Consider the following 17619-nt stretch of genomic DNA (forward strand, 5'->3'; position numbering starts at 1 on the left):
CTTAAGACTGGACCATTTTTATCAATTTTTTTCAAGTTTATTGTTTTGTTCTGCTATTGTAAATATTTGGTTTATCCTTTATAATGAATCTTACATTTTCAACTGTTGTGCTCTTAAACTTTAGGTTTTCCATTTAAGTTTCTATGTTTCTACTGAGTTTCTATATGTTAAACTATTGTCTTCAAACTTCCCTCAGAGCAGTTTAGGTTTTTTTTTTTGTTGTTGTTGTTAGCTAAATCTAACACCTGCATCCAATCAGTTTCTAGCAATTCCTTTCTTCTCTGCGTGAGCCATGCTTCCTTATTTCTTTGTATACCTCATTTTTGATAATATTATGTGGAAACCTGAGTTAGGATTTTTTTTCCTATTGTGTTTTAGTTGGGACTTTTATTGCTGTGAAGACACTATGACCATGACAACTCTTATAAAACATTTAATTGGGGCTGGCTTACAGTTCAGAGGTTTAGTCCATTGTCATCATGGCAGGAAGCATGGTGGCATGCAGACAGACACGGTGCTGGAGAAGGAGCTGAGATTCTATATCTGGATCTGCAGGCAGCAGGAAGAAAGAATGACACTGGGTCTGGTTTGAGCATCTGAAACCTCAAAGCCTGCCTAGGCAACATGAGATTCTGTCCCAACAATAAGAAGCGCCCCCAACCCAAACAAACAAACAAAAAGGAAACTATATGTGGTAGTTTGACTGAAAATGGCCCCCCTAGACTCATAGGGAGTGGCACTATTAGGAGGTGTGGCCCTGTTTCCTGGTTTCCTTTTTAACCCTCACTTCCTGGGGACTCCCCCTCACCTCCATAGCTCAGTGGTCAGCCAATCCTTTGGGGAGAGGATATTTTCAAATACCTTGAACTTGTAAGATATTCACTGTTAGCAAACTGATCTGTTTGCGAGCTGTAGAATTTAGTTAAGGTTGCCTGGGCTGTCATGTTCTTTGGGGTGGAGATTTTGTGGATCTCCCCTTTGTGTGTGTGTTCTCCCAGACAGCCAGGCCTGCAGAGGGAAGAGAGCCTTTCCCATGGCTCTCATTGAACTTCTATCTGGTCTGCTGCTCACCTCCACTGGACTAGCAAAACTCCAGGTCATTTCCATTGTTTATTGATTGTGTTGCTGGCTTAATTGTCAGCTTTCACCCCAGTTCAAGTCAACTCCACTTTTGTGGACGCACTTCTGTGTTTCCCTGGTAACCTCCCTCTGGCAGGACTATCATTTTGGAAGGTGATGGGAGTGAGAAGTCTGCAACTTGCCAGGCTTTGATTTCTGAATCCAAGTTCTAGTTTCCCAGAAACAGATGCTTCTCGGTGTGCTGTTCGTCTTTGGGTATCTCAAGAACTCCGCAAATATGATTTCTAATCTGGTCTCCAGGATGTAGAAGAGGCCTGGCCAGAAGGATCTGGTGAGATGACCGGAGGAGACAGGAGAAGGCGGCTTGTAACAGAAATGTTTTATTGCCCACAGTTCCAGGACAGCCATCAGGAAGCCTGAGGTAGCAAGGTGCTCAGTCAGCAGTGGGGACAAAGGAGGGGTTTCCTCTAGGAATTATAATGGGTGCCGGCAGGCAGAGATTTCATGGGATCATAGCTGTGGCAGAGGTGGTTAATGTATCACATGTGAATGGTCTGTACATGATTGTCATTCAGTGGAGCAAGTCACATAGATTGAATCTGTTTGTCCTGTGAGCACTACATTCAGTGGGACACGGCAGATAAATGAATGAACCACATTGTCAAGCTGGAAAAAAGCAGAGTACAAGATGTCATGTCAGCCAGGCAGTGGTGGCACATTCCTTTAATCCCTGAAGATCTGTGAGTTCAAGGCCTGGTCTACTGATTGCATTCCAGGACAGCCAAGGCTGTTTCACAGAGAGACCCTGTCTCAGAAAATAAAAACAAAAAAGATATTGTGCCAAGAATGACAAAACCTTCAGGTGAGAGAAAGTCCAGCTCTGTAACGCTCTGTCTCTACACTCTACGCATTATGGCATGGTTTGTGAGCCAGGCAAGGGGCTGGAGATCGAAATACACACACATAACACACAGAGATAGAGACACGGGTCATCCTTGAATTCCCCAAGAATGCCAACTTTATTGTGTTCATGGTGTCTTCCCTGACCAATGACCACGCCTGGCTCTCAGGATCCTTCAGCTGCAAGCCACCAGAAGCCACTCCCCTGTCTCGTGCTCACAGCAGCTGCAAGCATGACAAGCTGTTTACAGGAAATTCAGGGTCTGGGGTCCACAGTCCCCAACACAACTCTATTCAAAGTACATTTGGAAACAACCTAAAATGTAAGAATATGCTCGGCATGGTGGCACATGCCTTTAGTCTGAGCACTAGGAGAAATGTAGATCACTCAGAGCTTGAAGCCAGCCTGGTCTATACAGAGAAGAAGCAGGCCAGCCATGGATGCATAGTGAGACCTTTTTCAAAAGGAAAAAAAATAAGAATTCACTCTCATTGTTTTTGAAAAATGTATCCAATTTTTAAATCATATATCCTTTTATTGTTGAGTCAAAATTAAATTAATAATTAAAGGCAAAATTTTCAAAGTAAGATTTAACATTAAGGATCATCAAAGGAAGTGAATGGAGCCAGAGGAAGGCAGTTTTGAATTAATGATTGCAGGAAGGGCAGAAGGAGTGAGAATGCCCTGAAGATACTTGGGAGAGGACCTGACTGTCATTTTGATCTCTGACAGTACTTAGGTAAAGAAATTATGGGGTTAGATTTATTTTTTAATTAAAACTTTATTATTTTATGTGTATGGGTGTTTTCCCTGTATATATGTAAAACATGTACATGCACGATGCCCAGAAGAGGGCGTCCTCAGTCCCTTTTTTGTCGTCTTTGATCAATACAGTTGGTCACTCCCTTTTCATTGTCGTCATGCAGCTAGTCTCTCTGCCGAGGACAGTCATCTGTATCTGCTTCAGACTCTGCCCACATTAGTTTCCTCTTTCTCCACACAGTGCTGCTCTGCTCATGTGTGACACTATTCCTGGGAGACTCACCCCAGGTAGGGAATTGACAATGGACAAGGACACCACCCTAGTCCGGTTTGGTGAACCAATGCATTTTACTGAGGTTACTTACAGGAATACGGGTAAAGGGTTACAGGAGCAGAGATGATCCTAAGACTGCTACATCACCAAAGCCTGCCCCAGCACGGGTGACAGCTCACAAAAGCTGGGAAGTCTGGAGCCTGCTGCACAACCTGCAGACAGCTCAACAGGTTGGCAAGTGGTCTTTGTAGGTGGCACAGTCAGTATTAGCTTCTTCCAGGCAGTTTCATTGGTCTGGGAGTTTCTGAGCGGTCCTTACAGTTTCCTGTATGTTTGAGGAGGGAGGGGTTTAGTGAACCCAGTCCATTTCAGGGACTTCCTGGAGCTCTTTTGAGCTGTTCAGTGAGCTTAATCCGCTTCCCTGCGGTTGGAAGGTCTCATTACCGTTAGAACACCCTGCATCTTACCAAGCTTTGCTCCACGGCTGCCCTTAGAGGACAGAGCTACGCAACAGCTCTTCTGACTTGTCTTTCTCTGTCTCTGCTGTGTGCTTTGTCCTCTGTCAGTTTTTCCAGACTGTCCGGTAGAGAATCCACTTTGTCTGAGTCCGCTCCACCTTAGTAGCCTGAAGGTCACAACCTATTGTCCACTCCTAGAATTGAAGCCACTTTTGTCCCTTCCTGAGGTGTTTCCTGATCCGTGCTGGCATTCAGAGGGAGTCTCAGGAGCAACAGGAGGAGGAGGAGGAAGAGGAGGAAGAAGAATGTGTGTTGGAGAACTGTGTGTCCCGGAGAACTATATGTCCTGTCATAACTGTCACGTTAAAAGTTGGTTCAAGTCAAATGAGGAACTGCACATTCCCGCCGAAGATCATATTGTAAGACTTCCCCTCCCATCAGCACAGAGCTTTGTGGCCACTGACAGGCTCTGGCCCTGAAAGCAGCCTTTATCACTGCTAGTGCAATTGCTGACACAGACACAAAGCGTGAAGCAGGGAAGTGACAGGCAGCTTGCAGGGAATTGCTAAAACATTTTAATAAATTAAGTATGGGAAGAAACAGACCTGAGACCTGACTATAAGCTTTTAGCTACTTCATTGTTTGTTCCTTTTATTTGTTTCCAGATAGGGTTTCTCTGTGTAGCCCTGACTGTTGTAGAACTCATTCTGTAGACCAGGCTGGCCTCAAACTCACAGAGATCGCCTGCCTCTGCTTCCGGAGTGTTGGGATTAAAGGCGTGTGCCACCATGCTCAACTATTCTTTAGCTATTTTGGGTGGGCTTAAAATTCTTAGCCCCTGCCAGGTTTGACTGTTCTTCTCTCAATCATGGTCTTGGCTTTCATCCTATTTGCACATCCACATTAAGTTAATCTGGATCCAGATGGATCCAGCTTGCATCAGATGGCATCCTATAAAGTCTGAGCTTTGGTGGGAGTGGGTACACAGGTATCCTGAGAATTCGATACAGGAAGTCATCTGCCTCAGGATTTGCAGGGGGATCTCATTCCTGCCCCATCCTTCAAGACACCATGCCTTGGTTGATGACAGGAATTCCTTCCTGAGGCAGTTTCCAGCCTCCAGATGTGAAGACCACTTATCACCTCGCTTCAGAGACCTGCTCCAGAAACTACAAAAACTAACAATTCTCAGACCTGCAGACTTGCTCTGCAAGTGATGACTCTTGTTGGCACCCAGTGTTTTCCGGAGCTTTGAATTCCAGCTCAGAGCTGTACAGGTTCTTGGGTTGATTTTGAGCTGACTGTTGTACTCTTCACATCTGCCTGTTCCATTCTTGGCGAAGAGTGGGACAAGAACCTGGCTGGGAGCAGGAGATGGTCTCTGCCGACCTGCTTGGTTTTGTACCTGTGTGTCCTAAGTTAACTTTTGCATCTGCAGCCAGATTAATATCTAAATCCTGTCTAGTCATTATGTAACAATATTTTGTACAATGTGAAGATGTGTCTTTGCCAAGGTGCCTTCTGATTGGTTTAATAAAGAGTGAAATAGCCAATAGCTAGGCAGGGGGTATAGGTGGCACTTCCAGGCACAGAGAGGGATGCTGGGAAGAAGAAAGACGGAGTTGCCAGCCAGATGCTGAAGAAACAGCATAGGTAGTATGAAGAGACAAGGTAATAAGCCATGTGACAAAATGAAGATTAAAATAAATGGGTTAATTTAAGTTATAGGAGCTGGTGGGACAAGCCTAAGCTAATGCCAAGCTAATTTCATAATTAATAGTAAGTCTCTGTGTCATTATTGTGAGCTGGTGACCCAAAGAAAAATCTGACTACACACAGCAATAATTCTGTTACCCTTTCCTTCTATAAAAGCCCAAACATTTCTCTCCTTAATATACTAAACACTGTATCAACATACTGTATTTGTTCTTAACAGGTAAGATTTATACTCATAAAAAGACAGAAAGAATAAAAAACTGCTTGCAATAGAAGGTTAATGGCAGAACTGACAATAGTAGAGAACAGCTTCATAAATTTTAAATCAGGGTTGGATTAAATATACTGTATTGTTGTAAGGGACTTAAAAGTACATACCAATTTAAAACATGAAACTTCTTGCTTTGTAGTCTGGAATGAGACTCAATGAACAGACAATTATAACATTTAACAGTAAGCATAGGTGCATTTAAGTTACATGTTTGCACACACACACACACACACACACACACACACACACACAGTGAACAGGACTTGGGCAAAGTAGATGCCCTTGGTGGGCCCTACCAAAGGCATGCCACTGCACAAAACACGCATGCAACAGAGTCAGAACTGAGGACCCAGACAGGGGATACCTTAGTAAAGATGGTAGAAGTTGGTCACCTGACCTGGCTCTCAGCCAAGATGGCAGTGAAGTCACCTGACCTCAATTAAGATGGTGGTTAAAGGTCACCTGACCTCATACAAAATGGCAGCAGTCACATGTTGTATGGAAAAGCCACAATTTTTGAGCTGCAGGGATTTTAAGTTTAATAACAAGGGAGAGCTAGAGGCATGATCCACCCTGTTGCTGAACCGCCATACCAAAAGCCACGGCGGGGAGAAAAAGGCTAGAATTGAAAACAGCCACATCGTGGATTCAACCTTGTTGGCAGTTGTAGCAGTGGCAGGGACAGTTTGAGGAAACTCCTTCCATTTGCCTATGCGCTGACAGCAGTTAGAAAGCTCCCGTAAAAGTGGAGCCAGTGGGACACCAGCAGAGTGAGGGTAGGAGCTGAAGAAGTAGGGCATTAAGGCCTGGGGTGTTAGGGCCTCTGAAAGGCATCCATCCCAGGGGGGAGCTGGATTGACAGACATGGATGGCTTGCTACCCATAGCTGAAACTGTGAAAACCCATGAAAATGGTGACACCACAAGGCTTATAGGAAGACGTCTCCCCTCTATAGGTGGGGTGTAAACCAGAAGCAAACACCACAGGGCTTGTAGGATAGCGTCCTCTTCATACAGGCAGGGTGCTAAAATCTGACTGTCTACAGTTGGGGCAACTCAGAGGCCACTCCGAGCAGCCTTTAACCCCAAAACCAAACCAAACCAAAAACAAAAATAAACAACATGGCAGATGAAAAAAAAGAAAAAAAAGGAGAAAGAAAAATCTGAGGGATCCTGGACCTCCACTCATGGGAGGACTGACCCCGGGTCATCTAAACATAATTTCAGCTAAGGGAAGCAATCCAGAGATTAATGTCAGCGAAGGGCTCAACTGTAGCCATGAAGGCCATGGTTGGGGGCTGTCCATTTCTAGGAACACCAGAAGATTACTGGGAGCTTAACGGTCAATTCTTCAGGTTTGGAGAAATGGTTAAGCTGACCAGAATGGGGAAACTCACCAATTGAAGCCAGTGGTTTTTTTTTTTGTAGAAATCATGGTCAGGCAAATGGAGAGCTGTTGTAAAGAAACCTGGTTCCCAAGTCCAGGGTTCCATATGTCCTCAGCTGGCCCGCCCATGGGCAGGAGGAAACATAAAGAGCCTCACCAAGTCACAGCACCATTGTTATGGTTTAAATAAAATGCTGCAGGTACCTGAGTGGCTGCAGCAGGCCTCAAGTCCCAGGCAGGGAGCTGCATGGTGGGTGAGAGACCTCAATGGGGCAGCCAGTCCTGCGAGGAGAGACAGACAGATGGGCCTGCCATAAGACCATGCTGCAGGTCTCCGAAGGCGGGTGGTCCCAGGCAGGGAGCCATGTGGCAGGCGAGAGACAGAGACATGGATAGGCACACCATGCAGAGTGAGGTTGGATATTTATTTAGTGGGTTATGTGGGGGAAGGGGAGAAGGGGAGAAGGGGAGAAGAGCAGAGAGAAAGAGAGAGAGAGACACACACACGGAGAATCCAAAGAGAGGGAAGGGGAGAAGTGGGGCAAAGGAAGAGACAGAAGCTGCCTCTTCAAGAGGGATACAGAAGAGGGAAGGACTCAGGCTGGAAGCTGAAGATCAGCTTGCCTTGGCAGATGGGGGAAGGAGTAGGTGGGGCTTATCTCTTAAAGGGACAGAGCAGACCGTTACACATAGCTTTGCATAGAACAACCTACAGTTTTGCCATGCTTGATAAGATTGTGTCCACATCAGATTCTTTACCACGTGAGTGTTAAGATTCTCAATAATACACTTGAGTTCACAGAGCAAGTTTTGTCATGTTGGTAACAAGAGCAGCAAATGCTCTAAACTGCTAATCTCCTTCCTCCTTGCCCCATTCTGAGTCAGGGTCTCTCAGTATAGCTCTGACTATTCTGGAACTCACTATATAGGCCTTGAACTCAGAGATCTGCCTGGCTCTGCCTCCTGAATGGTGGGATTAAAGGTGTGTGCCACCACACCCTGCCTCTTACCTATTATCTTGTTTAGCTTCATCTCCTCATCCAGAAAGTGGGTCTCCAGGAAGTCACAGAGATTGGGGGAGGGGTCAAAAAATCAACAGCAGGAAGAATCCTAGCTTCACCTGAGCGGAGGCCTCTGAGGCAAGTTCCTCAGACTGCCACAGCGGTCATGTAGCTGTGTCCTAACTGTATGTATAAAAGTTCTGGAGTGTCAAGAGTTTCCCACTCTGCTGTGGAGTCAGAGAAACTTGGGAAAAGCAGGTCACTGTAGAGGGCTTGAGTTCACAAATGAGCACTAGGATAACTAGGAGTGTTACGGATGAAGGTTTTTCTCTCCTAGAGAAGAGATGTGTGTACCTGTCTTCTACCCAAACAGCTGTAGATGTTGTTAATAGCCAGCTGGTCTGCGCTAGCTGTAGGCCCAGACTCTTATGTTTATCCCAGACACTTCCTCCCTGGACCTTTGTCTTTAGCTCTGCTTCTCAGTCAATACAATCCATCTTTAGGGGAGCTACCTCTGCACTCTATACTAGTTTTTTTGTTTGTTTGTTTTTGTTTTTTAAGACAGGGTTTCTCAGTAGCTATGAAGCCAGTCCTGGAACTCACACTGTAGACCAGGCTGGCCTTGAACTCACAGAGATCCATCTGTCTCTGCTTCCAAAGTGCCAGGATTAAAGGTGTGAGCCACCACCTGGCTTCTACACTATCTATATGATGGAAACCTTAAAAGATCCTAGGCCCTTAAACTATAGAATCCATTTTTATGGTAGAGGTACACAGATTTTACAAAAGAGTTTTAATAGTCACATCTTAAGCTTTATTATGCATATGGGATTGAGACTGGCTTTTTTTCCTCTTAGTCTCTCAAGACAGAGTTTCTCTGTATAGCTCTGACTGTCCTGGAACTCACTTTGTAGACCAGGCTGGCCTTGAACTCAGAGATCCACCTGCTTCTGCCCCCTAAATGTTGGGATTATAGGTGTAAGCCACCCCCATCTAGTGGGATTGAGATAATTATTACCAGGAAACTTTCCCCCAAGGTTATACTTGTGGGGGCCCACAGAAGTAGATCTGTTTCACCTTGCTAAAGGTCAGAGAGTTCAGGCCTGATCTCATTCCTTCAAGGCTATTGACAGATTTAATTTAAGGTGTGGCTACTAACAGACTGTCTTGACCTAGGTAGGGTGTGGTTACTTGATGTTTTGGGTATTAAGATGGTAATCACTTTGTCCTTGTATCAGGATAAAAATCTCTTTCATTCTTCCCCTTTTTTGGGATTAGGGTATTTAAAGACTGTAAGAAATAAACATGGGTGGTGCTCACTGGATCGCACTCCCAGTGCTGTCCTGTGTCTCTGTATCTCTTTTATATCTCTGTCTATTCTGCCTAGCATTTCTAATCCACACACCCCTACCCTGGAACAGAGAAACCCTTTGAGGGTGGACCCCAACAGATGTTAGCCCATGTGTGGCTACAACAGATGGCACCCCAACGTGGGGCTATGACACATACTATACATAAGTATGTATAAAATAAACTGCCTGGTGTTAGACACAAGAAGTTTGAACCAGCACTAGCTACTGAGTAATGCTGAACCAGATTTCCTTCTTGCCCCATGAAGGTCATTTCTTTGCTGACCATGACATTTGCAAGGATCCTTGCAGTTCACTTACCAAGGTGAAGTGGCATCTGCATAAGGCTGGTCCAGACCCTCATGACTCTGCTCCCTTCAGCAGTGACCCCAGAACCAGAGTTGGAACCCAAAGGATTGATGTGGTGTTTCAGGAAGTGCCCAGCACTCTTCCCATTTGCCATCCTGGCCCTCAGAGGTTTATGGGCACTTTCACAGGAACAGGTGTAACCTGATAGGACTGTGCTCTCTTATTATTCTTCCTTCTTACTGGTTCTGTGGTCCAACCACAATTTCTCAGGACTGGTTTAACATTCCTCTAACCAGATGTGTTGGTACATCCATGTAATCCCTCTTTGGGGAGGTGGAAGATAGAGGATTCAGGAATTCAAGGCTAGCTGCAGTGGCATAGTAAGTTTGAGGCCAGCCTGAGCTACATGAGACCTTGTCTTGAAAACAACAAAAACAGACATTATTGCTGTAATATGGGTAATGGTCTGTCCTGTCCCTTTAAGAGATAAGCCATGCCCACTCCCTCCCTAGTCCTCATAGGCAAGGTGATCTTCAGCTTCCAGCCTGAGTCCTTCTCTCTCTCTCTCTCTCTCTCTCTCTCTCTCTCTCTCTCTCTCTCACACACACACACACACACACAGCAGCTTCTGTCTCTCCCTTCTCCCCACTTCTCCCCTCTGTGTTTCTGTCTGTCTCTGCTCTTTCCCTTTCTCTTCCATAATCCACGAAATAACTATTCAACTATCCAACTTCACTCTGCATGACGTGCCTATCCGTCTTGGTCTCTCACCCACCACGTGACTTCCTGCCTGGGACCCGGCTGCCTTCGTGGCCTGCTGCCACCACTGTGGCATAGTCTTATGGCCCGCTGCACACTGCTGCAACTCGGAGACCTGCAGCATTTTACTTAAACCATTACAATATGGATGTTGTGTGTCTCCCACTGGCCCATATGTTAAATGCTTTGCCCCAGGTTGACAGCAGAGGTGGTGAGTGTTATTCTTTTTTAAGGATATTAGAGGGGGGGAAGGCTGGTCCCATGAGGGGTGGCGGTCCCACGAGGTGACCTGAGGCCCCAGCGGGTCCCCCAGACCTTGTCAAGTCCCCTGAGGCCTTGCTGGGTCACCTTGACGGTGGGAAACTGGGGTGAGTGAGAGACAGACAGATACATCACGAAAAGAGGCAAGTTTATTATTTATTTAGTGGGTTATAGATGGCAAAGGGAAAGCCAGGCGATGGTGGCGTACGCCTTTAAACCCAGCACTTGGGAGGCAGAGGCAGGCGGATCTCTGTGAGTTCGAGGCCAGCCTGGCCTACAAGAGCTAGTTCCAGGACAGGAACCAAAAAAAACTACAGAGTAACTCTGTCTCGAAAAATCCAAAAAAAAAAAAGAAAAGAAAAGAAAAGAAAAGAAAGGAAAGGGAAAAAGTGAGACAGAGAGAGAGAGGGGGGTAAAGAGAGAGGGAGGGGGAGAGAAGGAAAGACAGTAGTTACCTCTTCGGAAGAGAGACTGAGAGAGAGCACAGGCCAGGCGGTGGTGGCACATGCCTTTAATCCCAGCACTCGGGAGGCAGAGGCAGGCGGATCTCTGTGAGTTCAAGGACAGCCTGGTCTAGAAGAGCTAGTTCCAGGACTGGAACCAAAAGCTACAGAGAAACCCTGTCTCAAAAATCAAAAATAAAATAAAATAAAATAAAGAGAGAGAGAGAGAGAGAGAGAGAGAGAGAGAGAGAGAGAGAACAGGCTGGAAGAGAGCTCTGCTCTCTGAGGCACACGCGATGAAACTCTGACCCAGGATGGACATAGGCTAGAATCTTTCCCAGTAAGACTGATGCTACACGGATTATTAGAAATGGGCTAGTCCAGGTGCAAGAGTTAGCCGAGAAGAGGATAGATATAATGGGCCAAGCAGTGTTTAAATGAATACAATTTGTGTGTTGTTATTTCGGGGCATAAGCTAGCCAGGCGGCCGGGGTGCTGGGGACGCAGCCCCGCCACTCATATTACAACATGGATGTAGGCAAGCATATGGGGCATTTTCTTAATTAGTGACTAACGGAGAACTGCTGTGGGGAAATGCTCTTATACACTGTAAAGATTTGTCACTCATATTAGCTTAATAACATGCTGATTGGCCAGTAGCCAGGCAGGAAGTATAGGTGGGCGGCCAGACTATAAGAATTCTGAGAAGAGGAAAGGCATACAGTCAGTCACAAGCCAGACACAGAGGAAGCAAGATGGGAATGCTTTACTGAGAAAAGGTACCAAGTCACAGAGTTAAACATAGACAAGAATTATGGGTTAATTTAAGTGTAAGTCATAGTAGCCTCATCCATAAATGGGAACCGAGAGTGGCTGCCCTGAGATGGTCTTTAGGACCTACGAAACCAAGCAAAGGACAAGTATCTGATACGTAGTAGTAGGTGCTCAGAAACTGGCATCTGTCACTACTGACTCAGCTATGAATGACTGTCCGCCCGGGAGAGGGGAGCATGGCGTCTCTCTGAGCTCACTTCCTCTTCCTCCCAGCATTACATCAGAATGGCGCCCAACATAGGGCAACTGAATCCACTGAAAGCCTAAGAAAGCTTGGGAAAGAGTAAAGCATGTTTTCTTGGTAGCAGCGATTTCTCAGGTCTGCTTTGCTTGCTAGAAGCAAGCAAGTGCTCTCATCTAAGAGAGGCTTCCTGACTCAGCTTCAGCTGCAAAACCCTGCAGCTCTTAAGAGGTCCTGCCACGAAACACTTAAATGGTGTTGACGAAAAGCTGAACGCATGCTTTTCGGTTTTCAGCCGTAGCAGGAAAAAAGCTGCGCCATTTAAAAATGCCGGCTTTGTGGGCTGTCCTGCCAGGGCAAACTCTTACTCTTTGAGGCAGGAGGTCAGCTACAGAGAGAGCATTTGAGTGTTGTAGTTTGTTTGCTGGCAAGGACCTTGAAACGCCATAGACTTGTGACAGTAAACGCGGCCCGGTACATCCACCATGAGGCTGGAAAGCTAAGGAATGGGCTGGATCTAGCTGCCAAAGTCACAAAGTCACAGCTTTAATCCTACCCATATTGCTCCATAATTTAAAGGTTCATGTGGTCAGAAAAAGAGAGAGAGATACAGTAAAAAGAGATTCAAAGACAAAGAAAACTTTTAAATGATTTACAGTGTGTTAAAAATATATGCAAGCTAAAAGGTAAAAGTTCTTAAAAGAAAAAAAGGAAGAAAGAGGGTAGTTGGGTGTGGTAGTACACACCTTTAATCCCAACACTTGGGAGGCAGAGGGAGATGGACCTCTGTGACTTCAAGGTGTGGGAGCACACGCCTTTAATCCCAGTGCCTAGAAGGCAGAGACAAACAGATCTCTGTGAGTTCAAGGTGTAGTAGTGTACACCTTTAATCCCGAATGCCTGGGAGGCAGAGACAGATGGATCTCTGAGAGTTCAAAGACAGCCTGGTCTACAGAGTTACTTCAGGTCAAAGACACAGAGAACCTGTCTCAAAAAGCAAAAAATAAACAAAATAGAGGTTAAAATAAAGCACACAAAGATGGGAAATACACAGAGAATTTTGATATTGTATGTTATTATGCTCTGTTTGAATTGTTTGAATGCTGAGAAAAGAGTAACAGCTGCTAAAAGATATTTGTTTATAAATGCTGCTGAACTAATCCAACATAAATACTTTGAAAATGCCATGACTTTGAAATTTGGATCTAAGGACATGATGCTTTGGAAAGGAGTTTCTTATTTTGTTTTCACAGAGGGTGAGAGTCTGTGGATTGATGTGGTATGATGGACCACACCCTCCTGAAAGGTTGCTGTGAACATCTTCAGAAAATTGCTTCACTCAACTGCCAACTGAGATGAAACTAGCACACAGGTTATACCATGAAAGACCTCATTAACGACGCCCCCATTCAGCAGGAAGAAGTTTGGAGAGAAAAAACTGTGCCCATGTTCCCAAATATGGTTTATAAACGTTCTTTTACATTTAAAGGGAGATATGATAGAGATATGAATAATTTACATTGATATGGATTTTGTTTTAGTGATTTAAATTTAAGGTCAATTTTGTTATATGTATATGTGTTTCTGATCTTGATTAAGGAACTGTGATTGTGTATTTCATTTAAAAATGTAATGTATAATTAGAAATATAGATTGTTAATAGATAATCATAATAGTCAAGTTTGTAGTCATGTTAGTTAAGATTTTCTAGATGTACATAGATATATTTTAGATAGGCATTCTTCATATTTTTCAAAGATTATAGAATATGGCATTTTAAATGTTTTAATAACTTAGGGTTTTTCATGACAATGAGACACTCTGCTCCTGGCAGCACCAATCTACTTCAAGAGGAAAATGGGCATCGAAGAGGATCCTTATGAAGTTTGATAGCCATTTGGGCAAGAAATTGTTCTTGCCTGGACTATTGCATAAACTGGACACAGAGAACCCACAGAGAGAGGACTGCTGAACTTGCCTAAAGGTGAGATGTTCTTTCGGGGTTCCTGATTCATGAAAGAGTCTGCAAGACATTTTTCAGGACAAGCAGATAGTGACTGCCTTTGAAATTTCCTGCTTCATGGAAATGTCTGCTGGAAACTATGGGCCTGTAGGCCGAAGATGGATGCCCCAACGGTACAGAGAAACTTTGGGTGACTGTCAAGGCAGTGAGATGTCTCTGTCATTTCTAGAGTTTTGGACTTCTTGTGTACTTAGGTAATATTATAGCCTTCTGGAGTCTTTGATACTGTTGAAGAATAGATAGATAGTTAAGTTGTTTTCTTTTGTTATGATAAAGATAAAATAGATGTAAATATTGTAATTTTTACTTGATAACTGTTTTGTTATATGTAATTTTGCTATGTTAAAGTTAAAGCCTTCCTTCCTTTTTGTTTAAACAGAAAAAGGGGAAATGATGGAGGAAGGTCAATGGTTAAGTAATAAAGAAACTGCTTGGCCCCATAGGTTAAAACATAGGTGGGAGGAGTAAACAGAAAAGAATGCTGGGAGGAAGAGGAAGTGAGCAGAGAGATGCTATGCTCCCCTCTCCCGGGCGGACGAGAGAGCTCTGCTCTCTGACGGACACGCGATGAAGCTCCGACCCAGGATGGACATAGGCTAGAATCTTTCCCAGTAAGACTGATGCTACACAGATTATTAGAAATGGGCTAGTCCAGGTACAAGAGTTAGCTGAGAAGAGGATAGATATAATGGGCCAAGCAGTGTTTAAATGAATACAATTTGTGTGTTGTTATTTCGGGGCATAAGCTAGCCAGTCAGCCGGGGTGCTGGGGACACAGCCTCGCCGCTCATATTACAACACATCCAGATCTTACGCAGTCATTGTATTCGCTGAAGTTCCTTCCTTTCAGATAGTTTGTGTCAAGCTGATATACAACTAACGAGTACAGTGGCTCACTCTTGAAGTCTTGGCACTTGGGAGGCTGTGGTGAGAACAGGACTGACTTTGAGGCCGGCCTGGGCTAGAGTGATACTTTGCCACAAAAGAAAGTTTAAGCCGGGCGGTGGTGGCGCATGCCTTTAATCCCAGCACTCGGGAGGCAGAGGCAGGTGGATCTCTGTGAGTTCGAGGCCAGCCTGGTCTACAAGAGCTAGTTCCAGGACAGGAACCAAAAAAGCTACGGAGAAACCCTGTCTCGAAAAATCAAAAAAAAAAAAAAAGAAAGTTTAAAACAACAGTTATATTGTTATGATTTGAATATAAAATCTAGAGCCTGACAAAATTGCTCAGCAGTTAAGTTGCTTTTGCAGAGGACCTGAGCTTGGATCCCAGCACCCACATGATGGTCCACAACCCCCGTAACTCTCGTTCAGGAGATCTGGTGTTTTCTTCTGGCCTCTGTGGTCACCAGGCACACACATGGTGCACACATGTACATGCAGGCAAACACTTGCATACATAAAATAATTTTTAAGAAAAGGTTAGAGCTGGGCGGTGCTGGCGCACGCTTTTAATCCCAGCACTCGGGAGGCAGAGGCAGGTGGATCTCTGTGAGTTCGAGACCAGCCTGGTCTACAAGAGCTAGTTCCAGGACAGGCTCCAAAACCACGGAGAAACCCTGTCTCGAAATACCAAAAAAAAAAAAAAAAAAGAAAGAAAAGGTTAGATAAGAAAGTTGTCTCCCTGCCTAACATGGTGAAGGCATGGTTACTTCTGTTACAGAGGAACAAAGATCTGGGTGATAAACTCAATCTGTTACACCCTTTTTAGACTCATGACACTGAATTCTTTTAAACCCAGCATTTCTCGTCAGGGCAGGAGAAGTATCCTGCTGGAAGACCTCCCTATGTCTAATTTGGTCTCTTTAAATCTCCATGAAGTCATAACGCTCTGTGTTGCCCAAGCTAGTCTTGAATTCTCCATCCTCCTGTGTGCTAAGATTATAGACATGCACCACCACTCCTGGTTTGTGTAAACCATTTCTTTTAAAATTAATTAACAGAATAATTAATTGTGTGCCTATCTCTCTGTGTGTAGAGGTAGGAGACAACTTGCAGGAGACCATTCTCTCCTTTCACCCTGTGGGTCTTAGGTTATCAAGCTTAGGGGCAAATGCCTTACTCTGAGTGAGTGTGTGTGTGTGTGTGTGTGTGTGTGTGTGTATGATGCATGTGCCTATGCTGTATGCCCCAACACTGGGGTTGTAGGCATACACAACCATGTTAGCCTTTAACATGGGTTCTGGGGATTCAAACTCAGGTCCTTCTGCTTGCACAGCTGCACTCCCTGTGCCGAGTCATCTCTCCAGCCCTCACCAGAACGTCTAAGTGCATAGCTCATTACCGTTAAGAATATTCACATTGTTGTGCAACAGATCTCCAGAACTTGTTCACCTTGCCAAACAGAAACCCTATCCATACCGACTGCCCGCCCCTCCTCCCCACCCCCTGGCAACTCCCGGCCTACTTTCTGTTTCCAGGCGTTTACTTTGCCATTAATGGAGGCATATAGTATTTGTCTTTTGGTGATTGGCTTGTTTCCCTTAGGAAAACGTCTTCAAAGGTCATATGTCATAGCGTGTGTCAATTTCTTTCCTTTCTGACACTGAGTATCCCATTGTGTGACGGTGGCGCATTTGTTTACTCGCTCATCCCTTGATGGACACTCGGATTATGGTCTGCCTCCTGGCTATTGTGGGTAGTACTGCTGGGAACCTGGTGTGAACAGGATCTGCTGGGGAGCCTGGGCTCAGTGCTGTCAGATTAGATCCAGAAGTGAGACAGTTGGATCACATGCGCCTTCTGCATTGAGCTTTTACGTTTTTATTTGATACTGGTTTTCAGTCAAGTCTCACTGTGTAACCAGGGTGGTCTATACCTGAGATCCGTCTGCTTCAAACTCCTGAGCGCCGGGATGACAGTCTTCCCTCCTTAACAGTGTTTATTCCTTAACAGTGCTATTTCCTGTTATTTTGATAGTGACCATTCTAAAGGGTGTTTGTTTTTACTTTTTTTTTTTAAATAACACCTCAATTTGCTATGTACACCGGGTTAGTCTAGAACGTACTATATAAATCAGGATGGTCAATAACTTGCAACAATAAAGGTTTCTGTTTGTGCCCCCTTGAGTGCTGGGATTATAGGTGCACACTGCCATCCATGGCCTGACTGTTCGTGTTCATATTTTATTAATTTATTATTATTATTATCATGTATGTATTTGCACGAAATGCCACAGTGCCTACGTGGAAGTCAGAGGCCAGCGCTAGGGAGCCGGTTCTCTCTTGAGTGCACTCCGGGCAATAAGCCTCTTGTTAGGCTCGCACGGTGACCATTTTTTACTTGCTGAGACATTTCTCCAACCCTTGGGTGTTACTTTAGAAAAAAATCAACCTTTTTGTTTTGTGAAACTATCAATTAATGCTGTGCAGTGACCAGGAAGAGCACAGAACGGCCCTGGCACCCTTTGCCTCATTCCCTCTTCTCTGAGATGGCAGCATCCTGTGATTGTCCATAATCAGGAGATTGACACTGTCCTGGGCCTTGTTCAAGTTTCAGCACTGCAGGTGCTCAGAGTGACCCTTCAAACAAATAGACTTGGCCACACCACGAATCTGCCTAAACTTTTCCAAGGATGTCAGTTGCATGATTGTTTGAATTAGACACAACCCA

Source organism: Microtus oregoni, unplaced genomic scaffold (assembly GCF_018167655.1).
Source record: "Microtus oregoni isolate MIOR12 unplaced genomic scaffold, Mior012 000179F_ref0000403, whole genome shotgun sequence".
In the NCBI taxonomy this organism is placed as follows: Eukaryota; Metazoa; Chordata; class Mammalia; order Rodentia; family Cricetidae; genus Microtus; species Microtus oregoni.